We start from the raw sequence: 18,669 nt of genomic DNA, 5'->3' as shown, positions 1-18,669 counted from the left end.
GAAGACAGGAAAAGGATGCTGTGACCCCTCCCTGCTGACATTTTAGGTATTTCAGTAAAGAGCAGTGATAAATTCTCACTAAAAAGGCAGGGAGCTGATAGTATTACTTTTATTTTACAATGCATAGGAGGAAAGCATGTGTTACGAAGTGGAGGAGGATTACAAAATACTAATTAGCCCAAAAATGAATGGAACAGATGCCTAACAAGACAGGTCCTCCCAGGATAACTCCTATGTCCTGATCTATTCCCTCTAATACAGACTTACACAGTCTTGTCTAGTCTAGGGCTCATTTTCCCTAGATTCCCATTCAGTACCTGGAACTTCTATTCTACTTTAATTAACTAAGGTTATAGTGACTGTAGAGCATCAAAAGGTTGCTCATTAGAGTTCACATGTACTATACAGCAGCTGATGCCTGCTTGTGGCACAGATTCTCAGCCTGGGATGGCTAGACCACGTGAAGGGAAGCCATCTGCAGCCAGATAACAGTGGGTTAAAGCAAGAGAATTCATAGAAAATTGCTGAGATTAAGAAAGACACCGGTTGGAAGAGACACATATACTGGGCACTCTAGTTCAGAAAAGCAAATCTCAGGATACAGCAGGGTACAGCAACTGGAGCAACACTTCTAAAAATGTAATGTGCATAAGAATCACCTGGAGGTTTTGATAAAATTCAGATTTAGGTTCAGAATGCTTGAAGTGGTGCCTGGGAGTCTATGTTTCTAATAACTCCCCAGAGGTATCTATGCTGCTGGTCTGTAGATGATGCTTGGAGGAGCAGAGCTGCAGGACAGAGAGAAAGATGGGTCCCCTGTGGCATTGGGTAGGAGGAAGCAGGAGGCATGCCATTCCCCTGACAGTGGCCAGGAGGGCAAACGGTCAGGCAGCTTTTGCAGGAAGATAAGCATAGGGCTTTATCCTCAATTCCAAAGCACCTACTCAGCTAATTGCATCCCCCCAATCACTGGCTGTTAAAGAGCTTTTATGCTGGACCTAGTCCTTGTGTGGCCAAGAGTCACCCTTCTGCCTCTATGTAAGCTGTTGTGGGGAATCTTAAGAGCAGGGGGCCTTGACGTCCCTGATCTGCCTTGAGTGTTTCTATTCTCTGCTTGTCATTTTGACATGACCACAGTTTTTGTGTCTATGAATCATTCTTTCCTTAGTTGTAAACCTGGGGAAAGAATACCTCTTCTGCTATTGGGTCGGCAGCTAAGTAATTGCGGGTTTCACACATATATGGCTTCAGTTGAATTTTTAGGTTTGCAGATGTAGTACAAATGTAAAACACATTTTGTTATTTGATAGTTGGCTATTCAGCTGTTAATCAGTAAAAAAGTTTTTTGATCTGTTTTGTAGTTTTCGTTTGGCGTTCGTTGAAAAATGGAAAATCAAAAGGAACATTTTCGTCATATTTTGCTTTTTTATTTCCGCAAAGGGAAAAACGCATCGCAAGCTCATAAAAAGTTATGTGCTGTTTATGGTGACGAAGCCTTAAAAGAACAGCAGTGTCAAAATTGGTTTGCCAAATTTCGTTCTGGTGATTTTTCACTCAAAGATGAAAAACGCTCTGGTCGTCCAGTTGAAGTTGATGACGCCCTAATCAAAGCAATAATCAATTCGGACTGTCACAGTACAACACGTGAGATTGCAGAGAAGCTTCATGTATCACATACATGCATTGAAAATCACTTAAAACAACTTGGCTATGTTCAAAAACTCGATACATGGGTTCCTCACGAACTGAAAGAATCACAGTTAACGCAACGCATTAGCAGCTGCGATTTGCTAAAGAAACGTAATGAAAATGATCCATTTTTAAAACGACTGATAACTGGCGATGAAAAATGGGTTGTTTACAACAATATAAAGCGGAAAAGATCGTGGAGCAGGCCAGGTGAACCAACTCAAACAACATCAAAAGCTGATATTCATCAAAAGAAGGTTTTGTTATCAGTTTGGTGGGATTACAAAGGAATTGTCTACTTTGAACTCTTACCACCCAACCAAACGATCAATTCTGATGTCTACATTGAACAACTAACGAAATTAAACAATGCAGTTGAAGAAAAGCGGCCCGAATTGACAAATCGAAAAGGTGTTGTATTCCATCATGACAATGCAAGGCCACACACATCTTTGGTCACTCGGCAAAAATTAATGGAGCTTGGTTGGGATGTTTTGCCACATCCACCATATAGTCCTGACCTTGCACCATCTGATTACTTTTTGTTTCGATCTTTACAAAACTCCTTGAATGGTAAAAATTTCAATAATGATGATGATGTCAAATCGTACCTGATTCAGTTTTTTGCTAATAAAAACCAGAAGTTTTTTGAACGTGGGATTATGATGCTGCCTGAAAGATGGCAAAAGGTCATTGATCAAAATGGGCAATACATTACAGAATAAAGTTATTTAGTTCCATGAAAAAATTTTAAAAAATCCGCAATTATTTAGTTGCCGACCCAATATATTCATCAAGGAAGGCTAATCACTTTAAGAAACAACTGCCAAAATAAGATGGCTCAACCAACACAACTTTATTTCTTGTTTGAAGGACAGTTCAATAATGGTGTTTGGCAGCTGGCTTTAAGCACTGTAATTTAGGAATTCAGGATCGCCCCCTCTCTTGGCTGCAGTCCTCTCTGTATCATTCAGTGTCCTCCTGTTTCAGCCAGGGGTGGGAAAGCATATGAAGGAGCAAGCAGAAGGATTTCTATCAGCCTGCTTCAGACATAGCCCACATCAATTCTACATGAGTTCTACTATGAGATCTTCGTCACTGGGCACCATGTCACTTCCAGGAAGGCTGAAGACTATAGTCTATCTTTGTGGTCAGAACAAAGAGGATGTGGGTTCAGTGAATATCAATCCTATGCTTTCTCAACCCAAGAATTAAGTCATAATGCTCTATGACATCCATGACATGTAATGAATGAATTTCTCTCTTTTGCATATAGAATGGAGGCTTCTACATATTCTACTTGGAAATTTTGAGAAAATCATCATTCAAATTATCTTCTGTAGTATTTAGCCAATCTCTACTATACCTGCATGCCACTGAAGGTGGCTAGAAGACCAAGTGAGGAAATCTATGTAAATAATTTTAAGCTACACAGGACTACATGAATAAAAGCAGTCATAGAAGAAATAAATAAATAAATAAACAAACAAACAAACCATGCTGGCGTGGGGGGCTCTGTGCAAGATGGCTTTTTTTCTTTCTTTTTTTTTTTTTTGCCATATTTCAAACTTCCTGTCCTATATCATAACCTCTACAGCCTCCCTCTGAAGTCTCTTTCTCCATAAGGTGTTACTGGATCCTTCCCTCCAGCCCAATGTGTCACTAATTTCTCTATAAACCCCACGCAACAGAATGTATTCCTCAATCGGCATACTGTATGCCTGCAGTTACTTATTTATATGCTTGCCGCCCACTAAGAACAGAAGTCACTTTGTATTCCTGCCTCTTTACTTGGCACCTAGTATTAGACGTTCATTTCACATGTTCTGAAAAGCTTTGGAGGCTTTGTCAGAGCAGAGAGTGCTGTTGTCTGTCTGGATTAAACGGAGGCTCCGTAAGCACTTTCATATCCTCCAATGTTCAAGGGCAGGTCCCCAGGGACTATCTCACAGTTCCCATCCTGATACCGTTCACTCATTAGCGCCTTCTTTAAACTGGCCAAAACCACATCCTTAATTTAGACCAAAGGAAAAGTAGTTGATGGACTTGGCAAGCTTAGTGACGATGGTCTCAGACACTAAGGTAAGCAGATGCCAATGATCTATGGGGGAGTCAAAAGCTTTTCTCCATGTTCCCCTAATGATGCTTCATAGTATCTATCTGCAGCACTAAATGTGGGTACAGGATGGCGTGAACATGATGGAGAAGTACATTCGCTCATCACTCTCTCTTATCACAATTTTGTTTCCCAGAATGGTTTGGAGCTATGCTTTGTGTCTCTGGAAGAGCTCTGTTGAAAAGATGAAGATTGAGGCGTATTCTCTCTATCACTCACTAATGAGTTCAAGAGATGAGAAATCTGTGTTGCAAACCACCTTCCTCGATTTGGTTGCACAAGAGAATCAAATGAATGTGTGCTTTATCTACTTAAATCTCATGAATTCTATACAAGTCTAGCCCAGTGGCTGACTGTGACAAGCCATCAGAAACGTCTTCTTAATTTTATTTTTCCCCATTTCACAATGGCTTGATAACTGATTCTTTCAGACAGCTTTTAATCCGTGTGAGAGTGATCATTGGTGATGAGGGCTTTGGAAGAATTGTGTGTATATTGTCCTCCCGGTGCATCCCTTTACCTGCTTTTTAATCAACAGATATGCCACACACTGACAGCGCCTTTCATCACATGCTCTAGTCAGGGCGTCGGTGTAATTTTACTGCTGGTACATGATAAGAGTAAAGATGCACCCTCGACTACAAAACCAGATTTATTAATAAATAGCGGACACTTTGTACCTTTGCAGAATACCAAAGCAATTAGTGACAACAGCAGAATGATTTCCAATACCTACAGAGCAAAATATCATATTGATTGGAGCTCAAAGCTTACTCTAAATAATATCCAAGGAATTGTCTACTGTATTTGGTCAATTCTTTTAAATGGCAGGTAGGAAAAAAAGAAAATGCATCAGTAAAAATGCTCTGAATGTCCTTCCCCTTGGTTCAGCTGGATATATTAACCAATTTACCAATATAGAAAAACCAGTAGGCTAACAATATCAGAAATTATTTTGGTTTGTTTTTTATCTTAGGTTTGCATATGTATGTATATGTGCATACATATGTATTGTATTAACATATATATAGAATATATATCACCAATAAAATTTATCATCTCTGAATTTCATGCAAAAGTGAGATATTCATTTGATTTAAAAGCAAAGGGTTCACTGTGGGAGAAAATGGGACATTTAGATCATGAAATTTTAGAAACACAAAGTCATCGTACTATGAACCAGAAGAAATTCAAACAGATGGACTAGTCCAGCTCCTTCCCTGGGGAAATATGATGTTTTTCATACTCCCAACCTCTCCTAAGTCACAAAATATTATAGAGTACACACAGAAGCCAGTGAAGAGAACCTGATGATACAGCAAATAAGAATTTGTGATGGATCAGGAATTCTACACTCCCCAGTTCTCAGCACCTTCCCCCAGGAAGTATGCCTCCATTCATTCATCCCAGGCCTACTAAGTCTTGGGCCCTGTTCTAGGTGCAGGGGAGTCAGCAGAGAACAGACACAGAATATATTCCCCCCTTCATAGACCTGTTGTTAACTTCAAGGAGACAGATCATGAATGCCTAAGGAGATAAATGATATTTTGTGAAGTGATAAATGCTATGTAGACAAACAGGGGAAGCAGGATAGAGTGTACAGAGGGAAAGGACATGGACAGTGATGTTTTGAATGTGAAGGTCAGGGAAAAGCTCATTGACAAAGTGATGAGTAGGGACCATGGAAGGGAAGAAGAAAGCCAAGCAGCTTTCTAGAGAGAAAGAGCTCTAGCCAGTGACCCCGAGGTGAAAGCGCCCTTCCTATGCTCACAGGTGTGCCTGCCACATGCTTGTCCTCCCTCCGACTTACTCCATCACACTCTATTCCTTTCAACTTCTTCATTGAAGCTGTTATTTTCTTATTTGTGTCAGAGACTAAGATAGCTCCACACATCATCACCTGCTTCCGCCACGACTCCCGAATCTTGGAGCTGGTCCATGTTTGAGTCACTTCCTCCGCTTCTATTCCAGCCTCCCAGCACAACTGTCAACCTCCCCCTACTCTGCCCAGTTCAACTCAGGACACCTCCCAGTTCCTCCGCCAGGAAGAGCCATGCATAATCTGCCCTGTCACATTGAGCATGGGGGGCTTATTTGACCCTTTTTTTTCTGTAAAATTTTAGTTCTGCCTTCGGCCTAATCACCCTGGGAGAGAACAAGGCAGTGAAAGAAATACTGAGGTGCCAGTTACAAAGTGGGTCTGTACCTTCAATGCCTCTCCACTGGCCAAGAGCTGGGGACCTCCCCATGCTGAGCTCTCTGCCAATGCTGGGGATGCTGAGAAGGCCCTGCCCTCAGCGTTCACAAGAAATTGTTCTTTGCCATCAGCAACCACCTTGGGCCTGAGGGCAGCAAACCCAGCCACATCCTGGTCCTGCCCACAGACAGGTATTGGGGGCCGGGAGGCAGTGTTGTCTTGAGTACGTGCGAGTTTCACTGTGGCCACCACTGTACGAAATGCCATATGGCAGGATGAGAAGTAAATTACATGATTTCTCCTAAGGAGCTGGCTGCTCAGTGGTCATGACAAAAGATAACGATATACCTGGAAAGTGACACAGGAGAGTGCCATGAAAACCAGAGTTCAAAACCACAGTGAGGGCACAATAAGACTTCTTCCCAACATCACACTCATCTACTCTAAGGCAAAGCGACCCCACCCAGAGGAACCAGCTGCATTCCCATCCCCAGGGATTTGGATCCTAATGATGATTTTCATTGTTTTTTTTTTTTGGGGGGGGGGGTGTTTGTTTGTTTGTTTTTGTTTTGTTTTGTTTGTTTGCTATAAATAGCAAAAGACTTATTTTCTAAAATAAATTTCCCGTGAATTCTAATTTTAGAAGTATCAATATACATCCTCTTTATAAACCCGGACTCTGTAGGCACATAGGTAGAGGAATCCATTAGCCAATTTTCATTTCTATTGATGACACCTTAGCAGCTCACCTCTAGTGGTGTTTTTTACTGCTACCTACCCACTATTTGGTCTACTGCAAGACGCTGGGCTACTTTTTAGATCCTTCTCAGAATACTTAGCTTCTAGCGAGCAATCCTATGTGAGAATCGGCTCCGCCTTTTCAGTGACTTTCATACAAGGACACCGTCACTGCCCATCTAGCTTCTGTTTCTCTCCTTCCCTCCCCTGTTCACTCCCGTTAGCATCCCTGCATGGAAACTGCTCCGCCAAGCTTCAGTCCTGTACGTAGGAAGTAAATACACAGAATAATGTACCCAGATATCATCTCTTCTGGTTGAGAGCTCTGATGAGAAGGGAACACCCATGCCGAACCAGGAATATTAACATTAGAGGTGGAGGAGCAGTTCTGCCTTGATGGCAGGGCCAATTTTGCTCAAAGAGATGGGGTTGGAATAGGTACACTTTACAGGAGTCATCATTTATTTGCAGGCTAACTAGCAAAGGTATGATTTATTTATCCTCCTGTCAAATTATTCTCTCTGATGTGATTCTGAACATCCTGGGCACCATTAAGTCTGAATTCTTATCTGCTAACACCAGGATTCTGTGTGCAAGGCCATTATTAGCTTGTCCTCGATACGATGACAGCAGATAGGATGCAGGAGCTGCTGGGGAGCGGGTCTTCCTAATGATCATCCCGTGCGAATCCTACTGATTGGCCCCGGATGACCAGTCAGATTCTGGAGGAGATGGTGACAAGTCTCCTTCAGAATGGGCAGAAAGCCTCATTCCCCTGGCTGGTGGAGCTACAGTAACAGGCAGCACAGCCCCCAGGAGGAGCCAATATGGGTTCCGGACATGGGCTCATAAAGTAAAGGGCAGCCACTTAAGGTCTTAATGCCTGAAAATCACCCTGTGCTAATTAAAAGGATAAGTTAGCACCCTTTTTATCTTCACTGTTGTGTGCCTTTTTATTTTTTTTTAAATATATTTTATTGATTTTTTACAGAGAGGAAGGGAGAGAGACAGAGAGCTAGAAACATCGATGAGAGAGAAACACCAACCAGATGCCTCTTGCACACCCCCTACCGGGGATATGCTCACAACCAATGTACATGCCCTTGACCTGAATCGAACCTGGGACCTTTCAGTCCGCAGACCGACGCTCTACCACTGAGCCAAACTGGTTTTGGCTGTTGTGTGCCTTTTTAAAATGTCACCTTTCACTGCTTTTCCTTTGGGAGATACATTTCAAAGCTTTAGCAAAGTCCAGCGTGAGTTTGGAGTTCATGGCCCTATGACTTTGACCTCATGTTGCCTAAGCATGTGTGTGAGGCCGGTTTCTGAGTTGTGAATCATGCGTTGTGTGTTTCTAGTGTTCCTGTCCCCATCACTAAACCTGCTTTTCCCTCAGCTCCTCACAAGCAGCCCAGCAGCCCTTGACTTCTGAGGAATGTAGGACAGATACTGATTTTGCAGGCCATTCATTCAGCAGGGGTATTGTCTGCCCTCTACTTCCCCATCTCCTCTCTCACCAAACCTTAATTTTGTAGGCTAGGGAGGCAGATGGTTAACCAATGGTGAATTTTGGTGACTCAAAGAGGAAGTCAGGCTGGAGGTGTGTTCTTTACTTGCCTATAAATATTTCTATTAATTAGGTTGACAAATGTGAACTGGGTACATACTCTTTGCCATGCACAGTGCTATGTATCGATAGATCTTCCCAAACCTCACCATCTGTTACAGAAATATGAATTGAACATGTGTATAGGCTCATCCAGGCCCACTGTTCCACCTGGCATTTAACCTGTCTTCAGGATCTCACTCTACTAGTATGTCCACTTCATCATCATTTCCACTCCCTTTTACACCCTCTCATACATCCTAAATGGTGGTACTTCAAATTTGATACAGTATGTCTCCAGATGGCTGACAAATGTTACATAAAATCAGTTTATTTAGATTCTATTATTCATATAAGAAGCATGCATTAAGGCTTTGAGGCAAATTAAATGAAGTCAAGTACTAGCCTTTTTTTAAACTTTTTTAAAAATATAAATCTTTATTGTTAAAAGTATTACATATGTCCCCTTTGGTTCTCCCATTGACCTCTTTTAGCCTGTCTCCACCCCACCCCCATGCCAATCCCACTCCTGCCCCCATCCCCAGCCTTCACCTTTACTGCCCTGTTGTCTGTGTCTGTGGGTTATGCATATACGCATACAAGTTCTTTGTTGATCTCTTTCCATCCACCGACCCTCCTCCACCTTCCCTCTGAGATTCCATAGTCTGTTCTGTTTCTGGATCTATTTTGTTCATCAGTTTATTTTGTTCATTCAATTCCACATAGGAGTGAGATCATGTGATACTTGTCTTTCTCTGACTGGTTTATTTTGCTTAGCATGATACTCTTCAGGTTCCTTTTAGCCCAAGTATTCATAATCTGGTTATAGTGACCAAAAAGATATGCATGGCACGTGGGGCAAATATGTGTAACACAGTGCAATAGAGATGAGCCCTAAGGGAGGTCAGACAATCTAGGCCACGTATGTCTGGACAGGCAGAATTGGAAACTGAAATGTTCCTTAAACTGAAATGTTACTGTAAACCTAAGCTATAGCACAAATATAAAAAGGTCTCATAATCATTGAAGTGTTCTCAAAAATCCTCCAGATTGCAAAGCCTATACGAAGAGAGTAAATCAAACAAACAAACAACTAAAACCACACTATCATTAGGGATATATTCTTCAGCTGGAATACACACACACACACACACACACACACACACACACACACAGTGTGTATACATAAAAATTCAGTTTAATGTATACTAGTATTTGTATATATTCACAGCTCCCTCTATAACATACCATAAATATATGAAAGAAATAACTGAGAATCAATTATGAGTTTAAATTGAATTAATATGCCAAGGCAATGATGGTTTCTGGAAATGCTAGCATATCTGAAAGTATGAGAATGAAACCTGTGGAAGAACGATGCCCAGAATCCTTCCTGGCAGAGATAGAAATCCACGTGGGCCTTGAAGGAAGCGAAGGGAGATGGCTTGCCCACCAAGCTGGGAATACATTCTTGCACCTTGTGTTGTGCAACTGTGGTTATGTGTTTCCAGCAGAGACTCCCCATTTCCAGCAGAGACTCCCCATACCTTTGAAAAGATCTATTTTTCAAAGAGATTTTTCTTCCCCTTGGATAGAGGAGCCAGCAGCCATCTAAAAGGCATCTGTTTTGTGTGTTCAGGATGGTTATATTCTTAGATAAACAGTGCTGGGGATCCTTAGTACAGATTGATTTCTTAAGGGCAGAGTCACCTCAGTTACAGACTGAAGATTTAACAATCTGAGGTAAATTCATTACAACTCTATTCACTTAGAAACAAAATGTAATTTCTCATGACCCAGTAAATGAAGGGTAATTATTGAAAGTACATAAATGATAGAACTGAAAATTTTCTCCTCTTGATTATGCTCATGACAAGATGCAATTTCAGACATCTAAGTAACTGGTGCCGGAAGAGACAAGCCCAAGACAGACCCAACACTTGGGACAGAAAGTCAACATTAAAGGTCATGTCACATAGTCTTTGAGAGATCTTGACAACCACTGAAATCCTAATGTGAATTTCACTGTCCCTTCAAAAATATTTAACTCACATTGAAACTTATTTGAAGAGATAGAACCTGGGGGATGTGACTGAAAATGCCTAGCATGACCCCTTGACTTCTAAACCAAAAGCCTGGATTCTTTTAAACATAATCAATGACTTTCCACAATTTCTCTCTTTTAGGGATTTCAGTTCTCTGTGGTGCAAAGATGACTGTATAACCAAACAGTACTCTGACTACTTCTAATAAAAATATTTATAAAATTCTCCTTCTACAGTCAAGTCAAGCCAAGTATACCATTCTGGGCTTACTCAAGAACCCCCAAGTCAGTACTTTATCTCTTTCAGCTTTGCACCATTGAATGCTTAATTTTTTAGCTTTATTAGAAAAAAAATGATTCTGTCATGCACTCCTTGCAGAGAAAATCTGCCTAAATGACTTCTTGTTCTTAAAATGATGCCAATTCCTTCCCCAAAACTGTAGGCACCACTCTATGATATATGATTAGAAATTGTAAGGCCAATATTCCAAAGGTGTTCCTTCATTTGCATTAGCAAAAAGTGTATTTATAATAGTCCATGCTAATGAAGGACTTTCATATGCAAATGATTATATGTAGATGTAATTATGCTGCTCCTATACACGGAATGAGGTTTTAATCTGTTATACAAATAAGTGTGTAAATATGCATTTGTATTTTTAGTTCTACTAGGAAAACAAAATTGTGTCCATATGTGTAACTATTGATAGGAACAGAAATGAAAGAACCAGCAAGGGTGACCTGTTATATTCCAGTAACATTATTTTCATCAGCCAAGGCATTATGAATAGAACTCTCTCTTCTCACCTTCATTCCCTGTTGTAGAATCTTAGTCTTTAAGCCAGGCTTCATCTTCTATTATGATGTGGAGCCTAGTTACCTTCTCTTTGCATTTGGGTTACCATTAAGTCAACCCATCCTCCAACCTTCCACACATGCCTGGATTCCATTTGAGTTTGTTTTCCAGCAGATGCTCCAACCTCATATAAATCAGACTCTGCACTTAATGCCCAGGAGGGCGTATCACTTGCTCTGCCTAACAAGAGTTCAGTTCTAGTCCAATGGAAATACATGTTATATAAATGTTTGCCCAAAGCTGCCTTATCTGCCATATATATGCCTTCTGAGCAATCACAGTTAGTCCAAGGGAAGTAATTTTTGAAGGGATGATCTTTTATTATAAAACCCAAACCATTCAGCCAAGACAAAACTAAAGACTTGCATACCGCCATAAACTAGCAATTCTCCAATTCTCACTGTTGAGAACATTTTCTCTACACAATGAAGCAGTACAAAGTGACAGATCTATTTACCAGAGAAGATGCTGTTACTAATTGACAAGGTGGCTCATTTCTGTTTGACCCAGAAGACTATTTCACCGGATGGATAAATGATGCAGCGTTGTCAAACCAAGAACATTTCTCCTACTTTACCTCATTCCCCCAAAGGATGGTGAAAACTAATGACTGGAATAGATCTGCCTTGTTTGACTACAGATCATATCCTCTGTGAGACAAAATCTAAAAAAGAGATTTACAGGTAACAGTTCCTGATCCTCTTACTGGAAGACTTGATGAGATAAGCTGTGACAATATTTTCAATCTGAAAGTGAAGCTCATGGTCTGAATAATTATATTTATCTTGCTTTCAGGGCAAGGAGAAACTGAGATGATGTGACCTAGATGAAAGGTATTAAAATTATAAGAACATTTAAATGGTTTAATGGGGACAGCAAGACAGAAGACTGAAACAGTAGACATCATTATAGCAAGCCACAGTCTAAGAGGGGGGGAAATGGGTGATTTTATTGATGTTCCTAAGAGCACTAACTGGTCCATAGTCACAGAAGAGACCCTGGGGTTTCCTAGAACTACTTGAGAAGAGGGACTGGTGGATGTACAATTGTTGTTGTTTTTTTATTGTTACTGAAATTCTACTTTTATTGCCATACTGATATAGCTTGGAATATATGAATTACAATAATAACTACATTGCCAGTTTCTACTCAGTTAGTACAAGTAAGGCTTTCAAATAACTTTCATGGATAAAGCAACATTATTAGTTTTGATAAAATCTAAAATGGTCATTGGACATTCAAACCTGGCTTGACTTCAATCAAATTCAACCCTTGGCAAGAGTATTTACTGTTTTAAAAGCATTTTAAAAGCATTTAAAATTTTTATTAGACTCAAAACTTTCATTGCTGCATCTTACCCCTGCAGCAAGAGCGCTAGTCTATTATCTCATAAATCTGGACTGGAAGCCACAGAGCCCGGGTATGGATGGTAAGGGATAGGTTAGAATAAAATAAAGATCAGATGGTAAATGAAATGCAAGTGTTTGTCCTTTCAATAGATAAAGACAAACACAATGTTGAAGCAGATAATCGTTCTGCTTAGAAATGTCCATTTTTCCTCACAGTAAGGGATATCTGTATTATGGTATCTTGCAGGAGATGTAGACAAAACACAAAGAGAATCCTGGCTTCCCCATAGCGTGATATGCTTGTTCTCCATGGAAGAAAGGAAAACTATCAGCTCCACTTTACTAATTTAAGATGGGGAAATGAGATAATTGTGAAATACAGAGCAAAGCCCCAGGGTCTAACTGCAGAATTCTCCCCTCTTTGCAAAGACAGCCTTAGCGATATAATTTATCACCCATCCATTTAAGTACATGCATTCAGATAATTTCCCAAGATTGTTCTTAATGGAACTATCTGAGTATCAGTCAAAAATATCACAAAACCCAGTGTTAATCCCTCGTCTGATAGAAGTTAAAAGACAGTTTGATCTCGCATGCTGCCAACCAGCTCCCAGCCTTGCATTGTGCTCTCTCTGATTTCCATCATAGACAATTTTATCTCTCAGAGGAGCCTGAAGTATAATCACATTGTAATACAACAGGGGTTGTGTGTACTTGTAAGCAAACACTTCTCTCTGGGAAAAACCTCACTTGGTCTCTTACCCTACTGGGACTGGCAGGCCCCCCAGCTCCTGCCACTCAGAACAAATACATCTCAGCATCAAGCAGTTAATAGATATTGACACATGAAGAGCTTTGCCTTAATAGATCAGTATTTACATCTAGCTTGTTTCAAGTTCAATTTGCAAAGGAACCTTATCTCGCTTGCTATCAAACATGCTACTTACCCTGCCATTTCCACCTGACAGCACCTGATGGTGCGGCTCTCATTTCAGTGAACCCCACAGCTGCCTTCCCCACTTGCACATGCCTTCTGGGCCATCACATAACCATGCCGCTACACACACTGCTCTCTGTTCCCTTCCCCGCAGCACCCTGGACAGCATTATTTATCTTCAATGCTCAGCTCACAGGTCCGCTCCTTAACCAAGCCTTCCTCCACCTTGAGACTTCTTGTGTAACTGACCCAATCCTCTCTTGGAGCAACATTTTCTAAAGATTTTGTGACACATTTTTGTCTTTATTTATTTATGGCCTTGTTCTCTCCAAGTTAGGATTTAAGATCTTTGAGGGCATAAATGGGTCTGTATTCATGCTTGCATTTCTAGCTCAAAGTATTATGCTGGCACATAGTAAATCTTCATAATAGGAATCGTTCTGAAATCTCTGAAGAAATATGATATGTTTGCTTATATCACAATTTAGTTTTAAAAACTCTTAAACTAAAAACCCATTCCCATTAAGAACTATTCTCCTGTATCTTTCCATCTGCATTTTTGGTATTATCTCCATTTTCATAAAATTTGTTCTCAAGGTTTTCAAAATCCCTAATTGGTCCCAAGCGACATAGTTAACTTATCAGGGCAATATGGTGAACTCTGGAATCATCAAATTAGTCCCAATAACAAGGCTTGTAGAATAAATCACTCATAACTTATCCAAAAAGTACAAATTATCAGTCCTGTCACTCCAAGTGTCTGAGCATTATTGTAAACGAAGTAGGAGTGAGCATATTACAATACCTCATTTCCCTTCCTCTTCCCTTTGTATATTGAAAAAATTAGCAAATAATTGAGAGCCTATTGTGTTATATACATCATCCTAGACACTAGAGAACAAAAACCAAATTTTGTGTCATGTCCTAAAAGAGTTCATTTCTAGAATAAATAGGAAAATGAGTTTATTGTCTCAAAACTTATTATGAAATGTATGCTAAGAGTAGTGTCTATTCTAAAGGAGTTTATTGTCTAGAAAGGAGTTTATTGACATAAAAAACTATTATGAGATACACTAGAGGCCCTGTGCACAAATTTGTGCACTAGTGGCCTGGTCTGTGGGATTGGGGCAAAACTGGCTCTTCAACATCCCCCGAAGGCCCTGGATTGTGAGAGGGTGCAGGCAAGATTTAGGGACCCCACTGATGCATGATTTGGGCCAGGGATGGACCATAGGAGGGCTCCAGGGCATGTCTGGCTCATCTCACTCAGTCTCAATTAGCCAAATCCCAGGAGCAAGCTAACCTACTGGTCGGAGCATCTGCTTCCTGGTGGTCAGTGCAACAGCGAGCAGTTGAGGGCCTTAGTGTATCATTAGCATATTACACTTTGATTGGTTGAATGGTCAACCAGACACTTAGCATATTAGGCTTTTATTTTATAGGATAGTTATGATGGAGATAAACACAAAAACCAATGGAGAAAAAACAAGAGACTTCAAGGTGCTTTTCATCCATAATCCCTTGTAGATTGCCTAGAATGATGTCTACAGGAACAAAACATTTTTGTTCCCGTAGACATCATTTCTTTGGCTCTTACATCTATTTCTTTGGCTCTTACATCTACTTTTCAACTGATACTGGAAGATGTCTTGTTTTCACTAAACTGTTAACAGACTGATTCAAATGATTTAAAAAAAGCAAAAGAGAAGTCCCCTAATCCATTAATATTAAGGCATTTTCTCCACCTATTTAAGTCTATGAGGTTTCTCAGCCTATGTTATTTTAGCTGACCTAAATACTCTTACATTATTTGCATTACTTGACAAATTGGATTGACCATGAATCCAGATGCCCTAACTCCATTTCATGTCATTGTCAGCATGAATTGCTCATGGAGCAGCTCAACTAAATGTTTAACAATCAGCTATAACATGTATGGTCATTTGTCCAATATTAATGATAGAGACACTATCACTGTACCAGTGGCCTCCAAAGCTATAAAGTTGACAACTATTTCAATTCACTGTAGTGATGAGGCCAGCTCCAGCAGTTGATCATGAAGGACTAAGATCTGCATATGCAGCTATCATACCTAAGTGCACTTATTCTGGGGGGAATTAGGAGGGGGAGGGGGCGGGAATGTAGCAGTCAATAGAAATGTGTGTGCACATGTGTACACATGTATCTATGTATAGGTTTTAGTCCTAGAGTAGATATTGTAGTCTACTAACACCAGAGGGAGGTTTGGAGAGTTTGCAACAGAATCATGCCATATAGTGGTATAAATGACCCACTGAAAGTGCTTGGATTATATGCTGTCTCTAAAGTGGAAAATGTGCAATAGCTACAGATAAATGGCTATACAGACAATTTCAGTGACAGCTTCTGAACCGGAAATTCAGCTTCTGTTCCATGCTTCCATCCAAATCGTAAGCACTTTTTTCTTTAGAAAGAAAAAATCTATAACATTTAAACTGGCAGTCTGATTAAGCTAAACCCAAGTGCAACCATTCTATTTCATCTATTTGATCTTTTATGAGGCCAATTACTTATTTCAACATTCTTTCTTGTCAGAGATATAAACTGAGCATATTAAAATGGTCTGGCTGAGTTTGATTTCCTGGTATAAAATAAGAGATTAGGTATTCTATTCTGGGTATAAACATCCAGAATTAGTAATCCCTCTCTAACCAACAACTAGCATTGGGAACTGAGGTCAAACTGGAAATGCTATCTAAATCATTAGCTACAATTCCCTTATTTGAATAACAGCTGGAGTCTGTCTTAAGCAACATGAGGTCTATAGATGTGTCTGAAACTGTCATAAATTGGCATGTCTATACAACTTGTTTCACTATCTCTAGGGACCATGAGTCTTGTTAGTTAATCATTCTGAGTTGAAGACCAATTATTTCTAGATTGTGTCTCTCGTATACTCCTACAAAAAAAAAACACAGCAAAACCATCATTTTACATTTGAGAATCGCTGAGCTGCATAACATAATACTCCTTTTCTTATTCCCTTGGAAAATTTATAAATTCAATAAAATATACAGAGTCTACAATGATCCAGGAACTGTTTTAGGCACTAAGAAAACAAAAATGTGTGAAAATCTAACATGATGGAGTGAGGTCAACAAGTAAAGAACTACGAAGGTATCCAGACTATCAAAACAACTTTAGTACTCTGGAGATTGACCAAAAGCACAGGGAAAAAAACACATAGTTTATTTATGAAAACTATTGAAATGCAAATAGCTACAATAGAATCTGTGATGTTCTTGACCAGGTCTGCTCTCATCCTTGGTTCCCCAGGGTGGTAATTCAACCAGAGCAGGAGCAGGCTCTGAAAGTAAGCACCTCTTTGCCACCACAAAGGTACAAGATCACCTGACTTTTATATGTAGCAGTAAAATATTTCTGTAAAATAAGGATTCAATGAACTATAGAATATGCACTTAAGAATGTTTCATGCTAACTACATTTCTAAAATAAATGGGAAGTAGAGGAGGTATGCACCTACAATTTTAATAATTGTGGGTTTTCAGGGAGCTGCAACTGAATGCTGGCTTCATTAGAAGGCTTTAGAAAAAATAACAGATGTTCTTTGAATAGAAACCTGCTGAGATAAACCATCCAAAGTGTCCAACCAGGTAAATGGAATGAGTCATGATTGATATTTCTTACCTGTGGAGCTTCGTGTGGCTTTCCAAATTTGGACCTTTGTTTCTGAAAAGAAACACAACAGAATGTCAAGGAGATGTTCCTCCTGAAGCCACTGAGCTGCCTAAGCTTTCTGCAAGTTCCTGAGAGCCTCGGTTCCCAGGCTGGGAATCAGAACAATCAGTAGGAACTGTAGCAGGCAGAAGAGAAGTGAAAGGTCCTAGGAAACACCTTGGCAATTCAGTCAAGGCACATACCCGGTACAAAATCCTGAGAACAGGTAGGGGTGCTCAATGAAACCCAAAGGAACAAATGGTTTTTTGAAACTTAAGCTGTGGCTAAATCTATTATAGGACTGAAGATGTAGAGTCAAAAAATAAGATGCAGACCCTGCTGTTAAGAAGCTCATAGATGAGTCATCTGGCATGGCTCAGTGGTTGAACCTCGACCTATGAAACAGGAGGGTAAGGCTCGATTCCCAGTCAGCGCACACACCTGGGTTGTGGGCTGGATTCCCCCAGTGTGGGGCATGGGGGAAGCAGATGATCAATGATTCTCTCTCATCATTGATGTTTCTATATCTCTCTCCCTCTCCCTTTCTCTCTGAAAAACTACAAAGAAAAAGAAGCTCATAGATGAGTAGCAGAGAAAGATGGTGATAAGTAATTATATCTGTGAGAAAAGCAATAACTGGAATATGTACAATGAGGAAACAATCACTTCTGCTTAGATCACCCAATTTGTACAAATTCCAGCAACTGAAAAAGTTTTATGCATCTAGGAAAATTCTCAAAATCTTGCAATATGACAAAACCTTAGAGCTGATTTAATGATGCCATTTTCATTCTATTAGTTAGGACTTTCAGGGTGAAAGTATTAAAAACACAAAACCAAACTGGTGTCAACTAGATAGATAAGTATTGAGAAAGGTTGGGCGTGATGCTGTTCCTCAGAGATGGCCATATGACAGTGCAGTCTCCCCCCAAAAAAAATTCTCTCCACCTCTCCTCTTCTCTCTGTTTCTGTCTCTCTGATGGGTTTTTTCCTTGCAACCAAAACCATACTTACTAGTAACTCCAAAATTTGTGTATTTCCACTTTCCCAGGGAGAGAAGATCTGACACTTACACTCCCTATGTTGATTCAAAAATCTAGAGAAAAAATGATTACGACTTGGGTGGGGTCACTATCCCTGTGCGAGTTCATTATAAGTGCAGGGTCTTCACACCAGAAACATATAATCTGTTTGGAAGAAGACAATTTCTTATAAGTAAGTAAGAAGGTACATTTCCAAGAAGAAGGACCAAATGTGTACAAGCAGAAAATGTAACACTTTCCCGTGACACTGTCCTGCTTTCAATAATGTGATCCATCCTTTTTTCAGATTTTTGGAATCTTGACCTCACTTCATCCCTCATTCAACCCTATTACAAGTCTCCTCTCTCCCCCTACAGATACTACACAGACCTGTTGTA

General features: G+C 40.1%; 1 protein-coding gene across 4 annotated transcripts in view; it reads right to left on the bottom strand.

Moving 5' to 3' along the window:
• Positions 1 to 18,669, bottom strand: part of TDRD15 (tudor domain containing 15) — a 545,892-nt gene that overhangs the window by 291,595 nt on the left and 235,628 nt on the right. For all 4 annotated transcript variants that reach the window (XR_014796493.1, XR_014796495.1, XR_014796496.1 and 1 more), the window contains one exon: positions 17,220 to 17,261. The gene's annotated coding sequence lies outside the window, so the exon portion shown is untranslated. The remainder of the gene's footprint in view (positions 1 to 17,219; positions 17,262 to 18,669) is intronic.

This window comes from Pipistrellus hanaki (assembly GCF_964339955.1).
Source record: "Pipistrellus hanaki genome assembly, chromosome: 12".
NCBI lineage: Eukaryota > Metazoa > Chordata > Mammalia > Chiroptera > Vespertilionidae > Pipistrellus > Pipistrellus hanaki.
This window is presented reverse-complemented; position numbering and strand designations above follow the sequence as displayed.